Source organism: Galleria mellonella, unplaced genomic scaffold, assembly GCF_026898425.1.
Source record: "Galleria mellonella isolate WM207_F2 unplaced genomic scaffold, CSIRO_AGI_GalMel_v1 utg165, whole genome shotgun sequence".
Classification (NCBI taxonomy): Eukaryota; Metazoa; Arthropoda; class Insecta; order Lepidoptera; family Pyralidae; genus Galleria; species Galleria mellonella.
Window position 1 is genome coordinate 887,927 of NW_026442009.1, and position 18,959 is coordinate 906,885.

Sequence of the window (18,959 nt, forward strand, 5' to 3'; positions counted from 1 at the left end):
AAAAAAATTATTTCATGTCACTAAAAAAATTTATAGTCTTTATCTAAATGGGCATGTCACTGGATGCAACTCGCATGAACATAAATCAATAGTGAAATCGAAACATATAATAAGCAAAGGTACCTAATATGGGAATTGTTAAAACGAAATAATAAACCACTGCAGAAAAAAACGGACGCTTACGATTTTCTCGAATAGTTCAGTAAAAGTGAATTTTAGACAATTTAACTAAATAGATTTTATTTTATTAGGGATAAAGATTTAAATTTTTTAATTAGGCTTAAAAATTAGGGAACTTCGATTAAACATATCAGATTCATGCCTCGTGATTTTAGCTATTTGTCCCAAACAACCATACACTCCGCCTGATGGTAAGCGATTACTATAACCTATGAACGCCTACAATACCAGGGGCATTACGCGCGCATTGCTGATACTGAAAAAACCTCTACCTCTTTCCTGAAAAACCCTATGCTACAGCATAACTCTTTTGGAAAAACACCGAGATGGAGCTCATTCCATAACCTGATCGTTTTTATTAATGTTATATTATATTAACTTAGAACTAAGCACACTGAAAAACCTTATATAATGGAAAAACCTAAGGCTTCATATCTCATGTCGATTTCTCAATTTCATGCAAGCGGAGCCGCAAGGGCTTTCATAGCACAAATAATTAAATACAATTGTAATTCGTTGGATTTTTAGTAAAATTGAAACAACGGCTTTACTTAACCGTGTTAAACCGGTATTACACTTGACGAACTTTATTTTTGTATTCATTTTGACCCATTGAAATATTTAAAGCTCGCAGTCTATAGAGATACGGCTGACTGCACATTTAAAAAGCAATAGCCTATTCAATAGAGCGCCGTAATAAAATTGTTTTATTGGATTAAATTTCGTATGGTTTGGATTTTAAAATAATTTTCCTGTAATCATTTCTGTAAACTAATTTACTAATCTATCATTAAATCTACCGTGAGCTAATCTGTTGTTGTAAAGTTGTCAGTCAATTTGTTAAAATATAAGTAATAACAATCAATTTATAAAAATATGATCAAGTCCTTTTTATTTTTTATTTAATGTAATAGTTTTACATTCTATATAAAATAATGCAGACGCTGTGTCTTTTGCCTATCTAACTTACTACGAACAGTATTCAAACACATTTATGAAATCTCATATTACTAGACGCTTATTGTATTTTAAAATCAAGCATGCATGAAGTGCACCAGACAAAATGCTATGTAGGTCACAATTTTACTCTGCACTCAGGAAACGGTAAAAATAACAGGATGGCGTTTTTAAGAAACCGGTTGACTTAATTCAGATATTTAGGTATAAACGTTGAATCACGGCCCTTTTTCGTTGGGACTAAATATGGAAGAAAACTTTAATATCAAGGTCGATAACTTTATAATTTTATATTCTCAATCATCTAAATATATATATGTGTATATATATATATATATATGTGTATATATATATGTGTATATATATATGTGTATATATATATATATATATATATATATATATATATATATATATATATATATATATATATATATATATATAGAGAGAGAGAGAGAGAGAGAGAGAGAGAGAAAATACTTAAATTTAAAAAAAAATATTCAATCACTATAGATATTTACAGATGATGAAGTAGTTGTTTATTTACATCATCTATTAATTTAATTTGCTTAAAACTATCTAAATTATAAAACTTTTTTCGTCGAATATTCAATAATTTAAACTACCATGAATGATGAAATACTGCTTACGTAGTAACTATTAAGTAATCTTACTACATACTTTTATATTTTGTCTAAAGCGTGCCGCTCTGTAAAACTATGTGGAAGCAATTTAAAACAATCTTCATTATTTTCACATTTTTTACGTGCAACGGGATTTATTTGATAACTAGTTTCATAATATGCGTGCATCAATTTTGGTAATGAACGCTGCATTACACGCTCGCTCACCTGATTATTCGCGAGTCACTACTCAGGTATTGCCAGAAAATATAACTGTAACTATGTTTGCACATCGTTGACTTCCACATGCCTTTATTCGTATTCTTAATCGTGTTCTTAGGTAATTTGACATTATTATGGTGTTACATTGAACTGTTTACCGTTGTGTTCTCTTACATGTGTGAAATACTCTTGTTAGTTGGACGATAATAAAATTTCATTCGTTGTACCATGGGTTAAAGCAATCTAAACGGTTTATTGCTAAATTGTTAAATCAATACTGCTAATGATGTAAATAAATTTAATAACCGTTTATTTTAATTAATATCTTGAATTTTTATGTGTTACGTAGCAAAAAGTCGAGGAACATTAAACAACGTTATGGTGTGATTCGTTGCATATAACTACGTCACATTTAGCAGTAAAGTTTCCACAGACATTAAATTGCTACTAATGACGTAATTAAATACATAATAATAAAAATAAATTGTTTTTTATAGAACTAAGAATAGTGACTTATCTTTGTCTATTTATTATTATTGAATTTAAATAATTGCTTGTAAAAGCCCACTAAAATCTTTAAATTTTTTAGGCATTCTTTATTCTATCTAAAAAAATGTTGTATTTCTCTTGCAATTTCTTTAGCACTAATACACAATTTAATGATTTATACTTTCACAAAGTTGTTTATATTTGTTGCATACGTATTATTGAATTTATCTAATGATGAAGTCTGCTTTTATGTTTTAATTTATTAAATTATTAGTTAGCTCCATACTTTACAACAGTTACAGGAATGGATCCGTGAACAATCGCCCGCTAGAGCTGAGCGTGTTATTTTCCGTAAATTTGCTCTAAGTGCTTCCTCGACATCTAATAAGACATAATGATGTGTTATTTCTGAGGATTCACGAATTCCGATCGCAGAAGTAAGGTGGCACGGTCACTGACCTATTAGCTGCACAACCACTATCCGCTATCGGGCGCCGCCGTCCTGTGGGCAAAAAAATGAACTATTATTAATTACGTGTTTTACACGTGAGCATTTTTCAATTACGACATACTGAATTATAGACAGATGATACGTAATCATACGGTGTAAGTGCGGAATCCTACATGCATGTGTGTATACGTACAATCGTGTTTCCCATTCACGAACCTTCTCGCTTCCCAGTATCGACATATAATTACGAACACTACGATCTTAAGAGTTTCCCGGAATCCGCCCCTTGCTGTAACTCTCTTTTGTATTTACATAAGTGAAGCTATTCGTTTCCGAACGCACTGTACGCTGAGTGCGGATGCGATTGTTCGCTGCGTGTTTGTGATCATAATAACATCAGATAAAAGTAAAGCTACCATTATGTAACACGCTATCTAAACGATTCTCTCTAGAATCGAGAAATACCATAATAATTTGTGGGAACTTGGATTTAATTGAATGATGTCGCTACTCTATTTAAGATTATACTGTAATGGTTATAATGATTATAATGCATTGGGATTTTAATTAACATTCCTATCACAGTTTAGATCAGCAACGCATAATGAATCACTAAAATGATGATTGTGATATTAAAACTAGTCAAAATAAAAAGTTTTATTGTAATAACTCAAATTAATATTGAAACAAGATGCATAAATGATCAACATATCCATTTATAAAGTACACATTTAAATTTTTAAATCTTTTGTATTCCTAAGAGACTTTCTCGTGAAGAGGATTGTACAATTTACATATTAACTGTATCTGCGTCCACACCGTTTATCGTACGTCACCTGAATAACATAACATACAATTTAATGATGTTTTCCGTTTTGTTTCAGGTAAAAATGCATAACGTTTTTTATATTGAACAAAATATAACGAATATATCACCAGGTATGTAAAGAATAGCAATATTTAACGTCAATGGATTGTAGGCGCCTGGGATAATTATTCTATTTTTGTTGAAAAAATCTTTTAAAACCGAGATAATGAACTCTATTGATGTATATTCAATTCTTGATTAACGAACTCATTTAAATTACAGAAATAAACTTACACATTTATTTAGGTTAAACAACTGAATATCATAAACCGTGAAATATTTTAATTAATGTTATATTTATTTAAATGATATACATACAGTACATTTACAATTCTCATTAATCTCTCTGCCTACCCCGCAAACTTGGCGTGAAAATAAATAGATCTTCAATTTCGTTAAATTTGCTATTTTTAGTTTTTTAACATATGGTCGTTCGTCACTGACCGACTGAAAACAATTTAAAGTTAGAAAATATATTGTTTTTATTGAGATTATTTGTCATGGATTAGTCGAATGCAATAATAAAATAGAATATAAGTATTATTTTTAACAACCGAAATGAGAACTTTTTATGTTTGCATTTCCATTGTAATTAAAGTGTGGTTAGATATAAAAAACCTATTTGTACATGTCACTTTACATCTACCGCACGTCATTTAAATAAAACACAACCCACTTATCTTATGCCAACTCAATTTTACCAATCTATTCCATTAATCAAATCAGAGCACCTGTGTATACATTACATCATTTGCAGTACACTCATCACTTCCCACGCTTAGATACGTGCATATAGAAAAAAATACCGATCCGTCAGTAGCTAATATTCTCGGCTCGTCCACGTGTTCATTGAACCTTAAAAAAACTCGTACTCCCATAGATTGTGTGGCTAAGTAAGCACGCTTGACTGGCTTGCAATTGCAATTTCACAATCAAATAACAGATAGTTGCAGCCATTGACACCCAACAAACTAATCTTGCATAACTCACACCAAAACTTTGTGGTCCATAGCTGTCACTAATACGTAAATAGATTACGGTGCAATTCTCATAACGGTCACATAACATTTAGACAGAAAGAAGGATATTTTTTCTTTTTTATGCAACTTAGAATAACAAGCAAGCTGACGGCCCACCTGATGGAAAACGGTAATCGTTTTGCCAGTACTTACCACATATTTTATACGTACGTTAAAATTAAGTCTACATTCCCATGGGACTTGATTTAAATAAATACCTATGCTATTTTTTGGTTAACACGATCGATAAAATATTAATGGACATTATGTAATGGCATAAGTGTAAATCATAAATACTCGAAATATTTGGTATGTAATTTTGATGGTTTGGCAACCATCGCCTATGACCATAATCATTCATTGCCATTCCTGAGGACTAAGGTGTTAGCCTCTGTATCCTGTAATTTCGCTGTTATATCCCAATATTCAAACCGAAACACAGCCATGCAAACAACTGCTTCACTTCAGGAATACAAATGGGACAGAGGTACCCAAGCAAACGAGTTTTGTTCAAAGTCTCTTCGTATTTACGTATTTCACATGTTTTTAAATGACTGCAACTCAGTTTTTACTAATGTTATTTGTTACTGTTTTTTTTTTTTCCTCAGTGTATACTGATTTTATACGAGTAAAGGGGAAAGATTTAATTGTAATGGATAAATTCAAAAACTACTCTATCGATTTGAAAAACAGAAATATACACTAAAACTGAACCTATTTAAAAAAATATCTATAGAAAGCTACATTACATCATATACAAGTAACATAGACCATATATTATTGTCGAAATATTTCTTTAGCTGTGCGAAGCCAGGTCGGATCGTCAGTACTAAACAAATTCTATAATTCTTTTCATATTTTTATAGAGTGCATGAATTAATCTTTTATTCACATATATATCGAAATGTAATACTTTTTACTCGCAAATAATAATGTAGATAAGCAGAAAACAAGAATGTATTATTTAAATAAAATAAATACTATAACTGGCCAAGTAGTAAGTACATTGTTCATCGCGGGAAGAAAGTGACAAACTACAGGTTAGGAATCCTACTTTCTCCCAAGTAATGCATAGTGCCGTACTAGTATAGTATTATATTATCTATGGTTTACAACAACCAAAATAAAAAACAAATGATTAATTGAATTTAAACACTCAATAAATAGTTTAAAAACTAAAAAAAAATCGTTTTTGATTAATTAGGTAGTATGCAAACCTAACTAAACTAAGCAAAATTAACTATACTCGTTATAATTTTCGTTTTATCGATTGGTTTCAAAAATAATTATTAAAATTGCGTAGTCTGCACAAAAAAAACTAGTTATATTAAAAATCACCATCGTTGAATTCTTTTAAAAGATAACAAATGTCGGTGTAATTTTAATTACCTTTTCTACTTAGAAACTATTCGTATCAAATTTGAAAATGACAGAGATAATAATGCTATTAGATGGGAATGGTCGATATTAAAATGTTTCGTAAGCAGTTAATTATCTTTATTATTAAAAGAACATCTTATTAAAAGAAAATAAAAATGAAAGATTTATAATCATTTCTTAATATTCACTCGAATGCTTCCATCTAATCCATCACATATTGTAATCTAAATTTTATTATAGCCAATTACTTGAGCTAATGAACGTTAATTATTTTTTATTTACAACTAATCTTTAATTATGATAAGTATTTACGAGTAAGTCTGAAAAATATCAGATTTGTATGATTAGTCATTAGTTAAAAAAAGATCTCAGTAATTTTTATTTCTGTATGTAATGTATTTTTTCAAGTGCCAAAGTCATCATCATCATGATCATCACTGATCATTATATCAATAAGTATACATGACAATAAACCAAACCCATTCATTTTTATGCAGTTATCATCATAACCCATTTTATGTATGAAAATATTTTCTTTACATACATAAAATTGCTTTATTAAGATTATATCTCTTAAAGTCTATTAAAAAAAACAGTACCATTCCGCTATACACCCCAATTAATGATTTCTTCGAGTAACATATGTGAAGATATGCGTAAACTTTTATGTAAACTGGCTAAGTGACATTAACATAACTAGTCTGAAAATTGGGCCAACCGCCGGACTGAATACAGATCCGATGCATGCTCAAACTACGAAAACTAAATGCCGGAAGCCGTCTTCTACTCACCATTCACAACTATACCCAGTGATATCATATTTAAATTATTCCTATTTCTAGTTCAAATAAATTTCAAAAGTTAAAATTGTCTAAATAAATCGCAAAATAAACGAAAAATCAAGCTGTAATACGAAGTACTTTACATATATCATAGAGTAAATCATTATACGAGTACAAGTTTTGAACAATAATTCTTGAACTGATAACATCCTCAGGGTTAGTGAAATTGCTCGCGAGTCGTTCAATCTATTTGACACATAAATCGCTCTTTCAGCGCAGAAAAGGTACACCACTCTTCCTTCTAATAATCTTCATTTGCAACATCCATCAATGTCGCGACCACCTACTGTTATTCACACTTGATCACGAGGAAATGTTTTATCGATAATACGCAAAAGAGCTATTACTGAAGGCACACTCGTCGGCCCTTTCGTGCACTGTTTCAAACTAGCTTAATCTTGAACAGTAAATTTGCATTAGATAACGCCTGCTGAGGAACACGGATGTTCTTGAATTCGTGCCTTTATATCTCGATGTAATAAGGTGAATGCAATTTGATTTCGCCATTTGTCAATAATCTATATACAGTGGAAGTACACACGCTTTACGATAATATTAATACCCTACTTTGAGAACTAAAGCACGATTTCGACTTAACTACAGGCAAAGTGAACGCGGCTAATAGTTGTTTTTCTAGTTCCTTCACTAATGTCCTTTGCGCTTGTTCGAAGAAAGGAAGTGGGGTCAACAACCTGTCAATATTGACTTATCTCCAAGGGGTATGCACCTAAACACACATCGAGTGTCACTACTAAACATGTTACAAATAATATGTTGAACTTCTACGTCAGTAAGAATCAGATTATACCGTATGAAGCATGTTAATTGTATATACGTAATATGAGATCTCTTTATGAAAATATAAACCATATTTCCCTAGACCCGTTAGTGACGTCAGTTGTACGCTAGACATTTGTCTGTTAAGGTCGACAGTTCTCTTATCTGCAATATGCTCATCGTGAGATGGAGTCATCTTGATAGTCGTGCCACATTTCTGCAATACGTCACGTCCCACGCCCGCTCCTGTCCTTAGGCTTTGTCATAAAGTAACGCCAGCCAGTCTCGCTCGCCTCTTTATATATAACATTATCCTAACATCACTAGACAGTAACTAGATTCTCTCGACTCTCCATCTAAACCTGTAATCCTCAATAAACTTCTAAACAATAGAGAAATAAACCATGTTTTATTTTCCACCTCCGTTAAACTCGATCTAAAATGTTTACTAAGTACGATTTTTACATTCAGTTGCCCACAAATGATCGAAATGCGCAAAAGTTATCTTACTAAACCTTTTCTTGTGCTTAATGTCAATGCTCTGAACGAAAAAAAAAACTGTATCTAACAGAATATTTGTTTGAGGATGAATTTAATATAATTCGATTAACTTTCGTAAATCGACCGTAGCCCTGCACCGGCAGGGGAGAACAGCCACGCTATTTTATAACTGAATCTACGTGATGCCACGCAGTTTTTGATGTCATCGTTCCACTGGATTGGATTGCTATTGAGAAGTTTCACAATGTAAAACGTGATTTTGTCTCAAGCCACATCGTTCTTAAAGAATGATGTGCAGTAAGTCTTTTTGGTTAGTCGTTTTAACTGGTACACCGAATATATTTTGCATATACCTATACTGCAGTAGAATTGGTTTCAATATTTATTTATTTATTTAATTTCCTTGTTTTTTTGCTATGCAACGTAACCCTTAATTTTTTTTTAACTATTTAAACAATTGACCAATTTTGAAAAATATAAAAGACTAAGAAATTACTAAATAAAAATCCTTAAACGATCTACAATATTTTAAGTTTAAACTTGAGTTATTAATTTGCAACACTAGAATCACAATTTTCTATAAATATTTCAAGTATTACCTAATCGTACAATAAATAATGGAAACTAGTATTGTCTTCAATACAGTTTATAAAAATACAAAAAAAAATTGCAAAAAGTATAAAAATCTTGAATACTGCTATAGCTACGTTGAATGGTGCTAAAGCAGTATTCATGACTTCGCAGACCATGAAATCGGCATCACTGCTATTGAATTAACGCCGAAACACTAACCGGAACGCTATTCTTTAAAAAATAATCATCACTTTTAGTCTTATTCTTGACCTTGTAATTTTGTCTGCAATATTACCGCTATTTTTGTTAGAGAGTGATTTATTAACGTAGTCCTTCCTAATAAATACGAAATTAAATATACCGTATTTGCTGTGATTTAAATTCCAAATTACGATGAAAATTTACAAAGATTAATTAAACGAATATTTATTTATTTATTTAACTCTTTATTGCACCATAAATAAAAATATACAATGACAAGTGAATAACTCAAGTGAAATACAATAACATAATTACATATTGAAATATACACATAAAGGTACAAAAGACGGTCTTATCGCTAGGGCAATCTTTTACAGACAACCTTTGGTTAAAGGAGAACAGATAGAAATGGGCAGGTGGCGCAAGAGTGAATTAATACATATAGTTCGTGCATAAAATACAAAAACATGTAATGTAATGAATAAAGTAGGACATCAAAATTTTTTATTATTACGCCAAGCTTATCCCTAGTATCAACTACAAAGAATAACGTTGTTATACGCTCATTCATAAACTAACGACGTGGTCATTGAAAAATTAGGTTAAATGCGAACGGTGCGAACAAGGTTAATGTTACGATCATTTCTTCGATCTAATGAGAAATATCGAGGAAGTTCTTTATAAAAACTTAATATTTCCCGTATAATACGTACCTCTGCATTACCTAAGTATGAAGAGCTGCCACCATTAATCATCGTGGATTATTAGACGCAACCATTTTTTTTATATACCTAACAGTTCTTATAAGAAGTTTTTGATTGTATCTGATAGTATCTTTCACTAATTATTACATTAAATTTTTGCTTGTCGTTCGTTACGTTTCCACACTTAAATAGTGTAGAAACATATTACTGGCCTTCAGATTTTACAAAGAATCAATTAAAAAATTTCCACCAACTTTCCGGCTATAATTGACAGATCACAAGGACAGAAGCGGTCACTGTAACTGCTTGTATATAAAGTAACTGTATAGCTACCGTACGACACGGACCGCCTGCCACCTCGTCGCTTCGTAACCACCAACGGGAAATGCCGGGCGACATCGCCGTCGACGACGATATCGACAAACTCTTCTGCTAGTCACCGCACTCAATTTCCTGGAGGAACCGCACTGTTTCGTGACCGCAACGTACAAAAAGTGATGACCGGCAAAAACTAACAACATTGTTTACGACTGACAGTTCACACACGAAAGTAAATCTTTTCCTTGAGATTGAGCAGCCAGAATTCACTCGAGACATTTCATTTTGCATTCTATCAACGTACCTCTTTCTATGTCATCTGTTGGAATTATTCACAGTGACGGTTGCTAAGTGAAATCGTTGCGACAATTTTTTATTCTCCTTAATGCAAGCTGTTTCGACTCTTGTTAAGGATTCTACTGTGACATCTATTATAATTCCGCATGAACGTGGAAGTATACAAAGACGGCTTTGTGCCTGCCATAAATATTTATGAGTGAATGTCCATTTTCTTCACACGTGGGCTGGTGGATACGCACGGTATTGTCGTCCTAATTGGACGTCTGTAGGCGCAAATTTGTTTTACTTTGACAGAAATGTCTTATTTATGTTATGTGTTAGAGAGCACTTTATTATTACTGTTCTTGATAGCATTTCAGCCTTTCAGAATTACCCAACGTATTTATTATAAAATTTATTATAGTAATATAGTGATTTACCTATCAATAGTGACCTTCTTGGCTTAAGGTTATATAACGATAAACTTATTAAAGATACGGATCCTACTTTCTCTTAACTTGTTTCTTGAGGCTACTAATAAGAAAGTAAAACCCCGCTATGCCAGCGCTCGCCTGTGTCCTGATGACATACAAATCGCTATGATAAATTATACGGGAATATTGATTTCTACTAACGTTTATTTAAGAATACGCTTAATTATAATTTATCGTAGTCGCTAATTTTTGTACAATTTAAAGCTACTTCATATTCGAATTACAGCAGTAAATTAATAATAGATTTTCCAGCCAATGAAGGTATTTATACTTATGTGATTTGTAAATCATACATTTTAATCAAAAAATGTGGTCATTTATGTACATAGATGACGCCCTTCGATGTTGACCCCGTTGGTATACTTGTAAAGCAGCATTTTCTCCATATGTAGTACAGGGGAACGGTAGTATGACTAAACAGTCGAGCACCATGTCTCGTCCACTCTGCCATCTGACCTTTGCAAGTTTTTGCTCGACATATTCCATGTAAATACGAGTACGGTATGTTTACTCCGACATTTATACAGCAATGTTTTTAAATTATGAATACCTAACATAGATTTTCTGTTTGTTTGTAACACTTTACTAGACAGTAACGTATTACGGTATAGGATACAGAATTTTTAAGAAAACAGATCGAGTACATTAGCGGATTTTCTCATAAAAATAATTTCTTCCAGTCAACCATTGAATATATAATTGATAAATGTTTTTTCATTGGCGGAATAGTTAAAGAAGAATAAGATAATGACGTTACAACACGAGAATTATATTGATACTGAATAGCAGTATTCTATGTGACTAACGTATCTAAAAATGTTCCATCATCATAATTATATTTCTGCCCTTATCTCAGTTATTTAGAGACGACGTAATATGTTTTTTATTCATATTACACAAGGATTTGATTTTCGATTTTACGACCGGCCGATTCCCAACGTCAATCCTCCTTGGGAATGTTCCTAAAAATGCTCCAAAAATAATACTGTAAAAGCAAAAGGTACATATTTAAATCGGCATATCAATTATTAATTTTAGATTATATCTATTGCAATCCTATGTTGGACACGAAGGCGATTAATGATTGTCAATAGAAAAATCAACGAACGGAACATGAACAAACTTGGATTACCGATCACGACGTCTTGTAACACGTTGGCCTACATTTGGGAGATCCCGCTTACACCGGCGACGACGTCACGTTTCCCATGTTTAGGATTGTTTATTGAAGTCATGATGTGACCTTAACATTGTATTTTACGATTGTCTCGTCACTGGTCCGAGCACTGACATTTCAATAGGGAAGGTGAGCGCGGGTCGCGGCGTGAGACGCAGCACGAGCGCCGCAGCACGTCCTACCGGCACAGCTAACATCCGCACCCATTCCACACCAATTCTACCCTGCCTGCTGTCAACTTCATATTACACTCATTTTTCTTACTCGACATTCGTCATAAAAACTGGCCCCATATATGTATATCACCCAGCCTATTTAGTCCACAAAAATAATTTATATTGAATAATTCCAATATATATACATAATTACGTTTATATCTGGCGCAGATTGAAAGGCTATGCAACGTGTTAAAGTACTACATCACCAAAGTCGTCAAAACATTCTTGTACTGCAATGTAATAATAATAAATTACTAATACGGTAGTGGAATGAAGATGGGAAAGCTAAACGCTTCATCTTTACGATAAAGTCAATTTCAATTTCCGCGTTGATACGTTCGCTATACTTTAAACTGAAATAGGATTAATTTTGTTTTAGCTAAGCCAAGACGATTGCATTCCTCGCTACCTCCGGAAGCTTATCGGCGTCAGTGTTGATTTAAATTTGCATCTCGTATATTCGAGTCGCTGCGTCGATTGTAGGTGCTCACGATTTAACGCTAGTATTAATGCATTATTCAGAGGAGTTTTCATTAAACAGTCGATATCGGTGCGCAAGATCGCGCTCTCGTTAAAATGTACGGATGGCATGACAAGTGCTCGTATTGAGCAGGCACTCACTAGGTACTCACTATTCTACCTATGTCAAGCACGCGATGAACCATTGAATTTCATAATGACACGACTAAAATATATAAGTCTCAATATTCCCAGCTGCATATTGTTGTGAATACTTATCTTTTAATGTCCACCTAACACTCTTTGCTTATTTGTTAAATATTATCCACAAGCATAAAACAACATTTACAGCAAAATGTTAAGTGTCGTATATAACATGCAACTGCAACGACTCTTTCAATAGGGAATGATAATCATAAAACATTAGGTAGCCATGGAGGGTGTTTTCTAAACGCACGGTTGTTTTATAGCTTGTTTTTGTTGTAATGTATGGCATGTACCGTTTAGTAGTATAAGCACTAACCTATCTATGCTGCGTAAATTGCTAACATGCGCTTAGAATGTACCTTACCCTTCGTAATGTCACGCAAACGTTTAACACAACAACGAGGCCAATTAAAATCCTAGTTTATAACTTAACCAGTTTGAAAGAAACTGGTACGGTACGCGAAGACAGGTTTGCTCACACATGATACTAAACAACACACTCGCGGATGTGGTATACTTATGTACTGTAGTAACCTGCGCACATCCTGTACATACATTATCCTCAATAATACGGCATTAATCAAATCAGTGCAAAGTATATGTAACCTTAAAACCTTGAATAGGTTTGCACATGCAATGTTGCTGCATTGCTGATCCATTGGTTATCAGGTTAATACCTATTAGTTGCATAAAGACTACAGAGCTTTTAGCTTTGCGGTTTTATTTCTAAATTTCCATATAAAACATCCCGATTCATACTGGTAAACCCGCAAAACATAAAATATCTTAGATACACACAAAAAGTAAATATAAACAACTTGCTAATAATATTTTAATTACTAAAAATCTGATACTCGAGATACATCATAGTGTTGCATGGTATAAGTCATAAGCTGATAAACGTTTTATTTTCGTTAACGTTCGTAATGTCGCTGTAGAATAAAAACTATGAGTCTGGACGTGAATAATATAATATTTGAGGATTATTTAAACAAAATTGCAGAGCAAATTTTATACACCTAATTAAATCATAACAACCAACGAACGAACTCGAACTCGTACTCGTTCAACTATACACTAGTCTTAAGTGTACGCTGCATATTATATTAATTTGTGTCTACAATATTATTAAAAGCAATATATGAACCAGATATAATTATTCATCAAATTTAATATTACAAACAACAATATTCTAAACACCCATCAGTAATAACCACGACCTCTTTACCAAGACTATATTTTTATGCTAGTACTGCATACTGATAGATGAAAGGCCGCTAAATTAGCATAAAATTTTATACACCTCATAAAATTCTGTATCGAACTGGTAACGGCCTGTTAATAAATCCCAAACTAATAGAGAAATACGGAGTCATTGACACGTAATTAACAGAAATAATAAGCGAGATAATAGTGCCGCTATGTAATAATTACCTTGTCGACGCCTCGACCCGACTGATGTCCGTACTAGTCTGGGACACCTGCAACAACATACGTGTTTCTATATTAATTGTCTGAACCATATAGTTATACTTCACTTATAAGAACATCATGTGGGTATTTCGAAGATAAATCATGTACAGTTTTACTAGAACATTTTGTGTGTCCTAAGACTCAGTAAAAGTTCAGTCATAAGACTGAATAAAAAAATCCATACTATTTTCAACTTTTCGTTTTATAAAAATAAAATTATATTGCAGTAGGATCTTTTCTCTCGTAGAAACCTAAAATAAACTTTGAATAAAAGTCCACTTTGCATTGGCTATAAGCAACTTCTGCAGGTCACGTCCACACTTTATTAGGTACAGGCTTTTCTATTAACTTACAAGATGCGACGTTTGTACGTGGTTTAATAAATATACTTTCCTTACTATTGTTATAATATTAGGTAATTGATTTCGGCGCTTTTCCAGTTTCAGATTAGGTCAAAATTTTACATTAATTATGTACTTTACCATGATTTTAAAATTAAATTGCAATTAAAATGTAGGTAATGTGAACAATGAAATGATTTATGTCGAGTTTGGATTTTATTTATTTTGTTATTATGAGCATTTTTAATATCCATGATAATAATATAATAATGAAACAGCGTGCTTTAACTGGCGGTAAGTTATTACCACCATGTTATTTATTTCGACGTCGTTTGCTGATATATTTAGAATTATTCATATTATATAGATATTTACAAATTTCCGTCAGATTAGCAAATTACTTATATGCCGTTTCCTTAATATTTCATCATGAGCCATTGCTCATTAAGCATTTTAATTTTTTTTTAAGAGTAAAGTTTCGTATTTATAGATTGCGCCTATAACAACCGTAATTACCCTGATGAAGAAAATGTTGCTTTATTAATGAACTACAAACATACAACTGAGTAACAAACAATTTCTTATCGCTGTTCAATATATACCGAAAATTGTTCTACCTTTCTCTAATTTTCCTTGTATTTTTTTTAGAATTTATGAAAAAATAAACCAACAAATATTTACATATTTTTCTAAAACGTTTAATAAATATAAAATTCACTTCGCCTTAAAGACAATCTTTACACGATCTAGACTTATCTCCGGATTTCGCATAATGACGTGCCTGTGAACCGACTGTCGTGTGATGTCGGACGCATTCATGTAAACAAAGCACAACACTGACCGGGTTAACCTTGAATGGTAAATGTGTGTGGAGTTTCGCTCAGGAAAAATATGCCATTGATGCAGGCAAGCAGCGTACGTGCCCCGGATAACGGTCACCTCAAGCCAAATAAGTGGTTTAGCATCGTACGCAGAATGATAATGTTTACGGCGATGCTTGTCACGCGATCGCGTCGCCCTATCGGCAGTGAACTGACGCCTCAAACCCACTTTCTAACGTTACGTCCTTGAACTATAAGCGCAATAGGAAACATTTCTCCAGTCTCGCGATCGTAAATAAATCTACTTTTACTACTACATTCTCAGTATTATTTCACTTTCTGTATCGAACCACGTAAACTTTGATAGCAAATTAAGATCAATGATGCGATAATAGTTACAATATTGCTACATTAAATGTAGCCAATTACAGTAGGATAGATGGCGGCGCTGGCGTCCGGCACGGAATAGTGCGCTTCTAACAAGATCTAGTTGCGGTTCGTCAGAGTCGAGGCGCGCGCCTCTTCGCGGAACACCTCAATCCGCTTTGTTTACGTTACTAGGATCGAACTCGCCCGCGGAGCCCGATCGCATCCCAAACGCAATAAACCTCTGAGCTAGCTCACGACTCCGCAATGTCTACTCTTTATCGCCCCCGCCGAATACTATGCAATCTTAAACGTATTTTAATAACTTCCACCCGCCAGTCGCCGTAATGGGCTCGCCATGCAAATGCTTGTGCCCACAAAGAACCGTTACCCACTGATACCGGCGGTAACGAACCGCCCTGTGAAATAAAGAAAGGTAATAATCGCGAACGGGAAATCCGATCGCGCCGTAGGCGTTTACCGGCAAACGGGTATGACGACGTCTCAGGGCCTCCGTTTTAAAGGACTAGTCCATGCACATATTACTACAGGTTGCTAATCATTCTATTCCATCCTGCTTAAGCAACATAAAAAACTTGAATAACGTTCCGAAGAAAGTGCCCTTACAAGTTACTGAGTACGATCCTATCTTAGATAGAGCGAAGTGAGGTGAGTCAAAGTCAAGTTGATAATGTGGATTTGAAGTTCCCTTTCGTGATATGGCAAAGCGCTTTCGCTGTCGCGACTCTGCGCTCTGACACCTGCACTCTTCCTTTCTACATCACAGTCAGAGAGAATTGCAAGTCATTGCTGATATGCAACAGATATGTATTAAATTTTTGTCATCACATAACATAGTTTTGCTATTTTCATTTATTTTCAACTATTGTTTATAGTTACGATTACAGCTAACGTCTTTGACCCAATCAGAATCGCCATAAAGTATTCCTTATACAAAGCTGGACGAGTTAATTATGATAATAAGTATATTATGTAATTTAATTAAAATTTTTGGTACCATAATAACAGTAATTAAGTGAAGGAGACAATAAACCGTTTTCGATACAAGTATATTTTCGATTGAAATGCCGCTTTATCATCTTTCGTGCCGGCTACTAATACAAAGTAAGATTAACAATTTTCTCACGTCCGCATCGAGATCGAGTTAGACGACGACAACCTCTGCAAAAAGTAAGTTGGAAATCTAATAGAGTTTGTGGCAAGCCGGTTATTTATGTTATTTTTTAGTTTCACTGATGCTCAGGAGAAATGCTATGTAACGCTCGCGAACGAAGATGAAGCAACCTGACATTACTATAATAACTCAGAGCCGCCCTTCTGTCATTACTCTGTACACTTTCCTCGGGTAACTAAAGGTGAAACTAAATTCTTTTTTTTTTTTATTTTCAAGGGCGTATTATTTACGATTGCATTTTATGTATTTCTCCCGCAACTGGTGGTTACCGTCAGTGGCTAACGAAGTTTTGATGACAGGCCTCGTTGTAATGAGTATATTTTTTATTTGTATTCATAATTATATAATTTCAATTTACATTACGTGAATCAAGTTATCCGCAAATTTTGTAAGACTAATTTAAAATATCTTTATATTAATATGAACAGGCAGACAGGGATAGCTATGTAAAAAAGTTTAATGAAAGTAGATAGTACCTGTTCTCTACTCGGGACGCGGATCGTGACCATTGCTTTGATAACAGGTTGAAGTCGCAGGATTATTCCACTATGATTGCACTCTACCTTTTCATTACCATAACTTACCAGCTCACTAGAACGCATTACTTGACCTTTAACATACATGCAAATACTACATTGTAGCCACTGCTTGATGAAGCTATAAATCTAAGATAAACGCTTAAGGCACGGATTTCGTTTCTAGCATATGATGGAAATCTTCGCATAATTTTCTTCTTGAATTGACGTTTTGTTTTTTAATAATACAGTAATTGAAATATTTTTCTTATCATCAAAAAGGGTGTTTTAAGGTTTCTTTAGGGCCGGCAACACACAAGTGACGCCCCTTGTGATCCATAGACTATAGTGACCGTTTATTAGTAAACGGATTATGTACTAGTTTGCCGCCTTTACGGTATAAAAAAAATCTATATGAATTATAAATAGCGTGTCATAAATTAGTTCTTACATCTATTTTACAGACAAAGAAAAATAACAAAAACGACTTCATGGTAATTCTCAGTCTTATATCTTAGTTCCCACTATAATCAATAGAAAAATCCCTCCCTAAGTGTTTTTCTTACGTTTGTCCTTCTAAGCGATGAAGTGAGGTGTTACATAATTGCAATAGAATGTGGCAGTTATAGCGTGCTAGTTGCCGACATGTCGGCAGTTCCTGTTCGCATGTGAACCGTATTTATTATAATTACGTCGCTCGGCCGCCGACTCCATCCTATCGATGAGACCGGAGCGTGCCAAGATGAGTCTCTCGATAGCTTCACTCCAGACTTCAATTATGTTCAAGTCCACATATACTGTTGTGTAACCACCGACATGATGAAAAATCTTTTTTATTAGTCATAAATAGGAATTGGCATTTTTTTTTCGAAAATGTATTTCGAAATCCTTCTTCGATACTGTAATAGTTTAATATATCGGACTATTTATGCGATGCATTAATTGGAGTTGCATTGTCAATAGTTTACCGATTAATGCAGGCGATCAGCCCCAATGTGAGTCCGTTTACGTTAGTGGCGCTATCGCGCGCGCAATCGTAACCTCTTCCCACATAATTGGTGTGTAGGCGCGGCGGCGGTGGCGCGTTATCCTGATCGCCGCCCACCAGCGACGAAGCGACGCCCGATTAGATAGCTCGGCCCCCGACACCCGGGCGACACCTCCTAACTTTGTCAATAGAGGTTACCAATAATAATCAACATCAGAAAAATCTATTCAGTAAAAAATTCTGATAGAACTATAAAGATACATACATCCACACAAAATCAATCGTATTTATTACTTCGCTACCGCAATCTCATTATTTGTGTGG

At 33.7% G+C, this 18,959-nt stretch overlaps 3 protein-coding genes across 4 annotated transcripts in view; 2 read left to right on the forward strand and 1 right to left on the reverse strand.

Moving 5' to 3' along the window:
• The window catches only part of LOC113519028 (uncharacterized), a 404,087-nt gene that overhangs the window by 146,028 nt on the left and 239,100 nt on the right, over positions 1-18,959 (forward strand). The gene's annotated exons all lie outside the window — the stretch shown is intronic.
• LOC113519027 (autophagy-related protein 16-1) overlaps positions 1-18,959 on the forward strand; it is a 223,749-nt gene that overhangs the window by 65,826 nt on the left and 138,964 nt on the right. The gene's annotated exons all lie outside the window — the stretch shown is intronic.
• The window catches only part of LOC113518823 (uncharacterized), a 66,000-nt gene that overhangs the window by 33,782 nt on the left and 13,259 nt on the right, over positions 1-18,959 (reverse strand). The window contains exons 2-3 of the mRNA XM_026903821.3: positions 14,371-14,417; positions 2,928-2,970 (exon numbers count right to left, since the gene is read on the reverse strand). The gene's annotated coding sequence lies outside the window, so the exon portion shown is untranslated. The remainder of the gene's footprint in view (positions 1-2,927; positions 2,971-14,370; positions 14,418-18,959) is intronic.